The sequence below is a fragment of the Mesoplodon densirostris genome, chromosome 5, assembly GCF_025265405.1.
Source record: "Mesoplodon densirostris isolate mMesDen1 chromosome 5, mMesDen1 primary haplotype, whole genome shotgun sequence".
Taxonomy (NCBI): Eukaryota; Metazoa; Chordata; class Mammalia; order Artiodactyla; family Ziphiidae; genus Mesoplodon; species Mesoplodon densirostris.
In genome coordinates, this window is record NC_082665.1 from 144,008,999 (window position 1) to 144,010,459 (window position 1,461).

Here is a 1,461-nt window from a genome sequence, read left to right on the forward strand (position 1 = left end):
TGGGGAAAGGGAGCTATCATTCCGCTCCTGGTGACATGACTTAATGGCCTGGAAGAGCATGTTCCATGTGTCAACCCTGCAATCTTCCCAGCTGTTCAAGATCTCTCTTAATCCTGCAAACCAGCTCTTAAACTCATGAAACCGGTATCTTAATCCCTTTTCCTTCATCATAAAATCAAACGATGTAAGTAAACATTTTGCTTTGTTAAGAAAAGACCTGTGCTTCCTTTTCCAGTAAGCAGCCTGAGGTGACCTCTAAAAACGGTTCTCTATTCACTTGACCCAGAAAACCCCACAAAATCATGCAAGTCAAGAGGTTCAAATCTTCGTGTTCACTTTAAGAACACTCATGAAACTGCCCAGGCCATTAAGGGTATGCATATCCAAAAAGCCACCAAATATCTGAAGGGTGTCACTTTAAGGAAGCAATGTGTGCCATTCCGTTGTTACAATGATGGAGTTGGTAGGTGTGCCCAGGCCAAACAATGGGGCTGGACACAGGGTGGGTAGCCCAAAAAGAGTGCTGAATTTTTACTGCACATGCTCCAAAATGCAGAGAGTAATGCTGAACTTAAGGGCTTAGATGTAGATTCTCTGGTCATTGAGCACATCCAGGTGAACAAAACCCCCAAGATACGGCACAGGACTTACAGAGCTCATGGTAGGATCAACCCATACATGAGCTCTCCCTGCCACATTGAGATGATCCTCACTGAAAAAGAACAGATTGTTCCTAAACCAGAAGTGGAGGTTGCACAGAAGAAAAAGATATCCCAGAAGAAACTGAAGAAACAAAAACTTACTTATGGCCTGGGAATAAATGCCTCAAAAAATAAATGCAAATAAAAGTAAAAAAAAAAAAAAAAACAAGAAAAGACTTGTGGTTACAAAGGAGAAAAGGGAGGGAGGGATACACTAGGGATTTGGGATTAACAGATACACAATACTATACATAAAATAGACAAACAACAAAGACCTGCTGTATAGCACAGGGAACTGTACACAGTATCTTGTAATAACCTATAATGGAAAAGAATCTGAAAAAGAATATATATATATATATATATATATATATATATGTGTGTGTGTGTGTGTGTGTGTGTATGTATAACTGAGTCACTTTGCTGTACACCTGAGACATTGTAAATCAACTATACTTCAATAAAAAATTAAATTTAAATTTTAAATTTTAAAAAAGAAAGCAATAGGATTCCAGTGCTTATTCCTAGTTAAGTTTGAAGTGGGAAAGGGAGAGTTTTAATCATCAATTTTTACTTATTTAACATCTCTCATTTTTCTCGGACATTCCTTAACACTTGTCCAATTTCACCTTTGATATTCTCATGGAATCCATATATGAAAAGAATCAAGCTCATGTGTGGCTTAATCATCTTCTCCTCCTACCTATTCAAACACATCCTGGGAGGCCTAAGTTTTGCCCTGCTTGCTAGAAGAAATTGA

General features: G+C 38.2%; 1 pseudogene; it reads left to right on the forward strand.

Annotated features, from left to right (window-relative positions):
- The first annotated feature begins 296 nt into the window (after nt 1-296).
- On the forward strand, nt 297-846 carry LOC132490573 (large ribosomal subunit protein uL22-like; annotated as a pseudogene).
- Nucleotides 847-1,461: the final 615 nt, after the last annotated feature.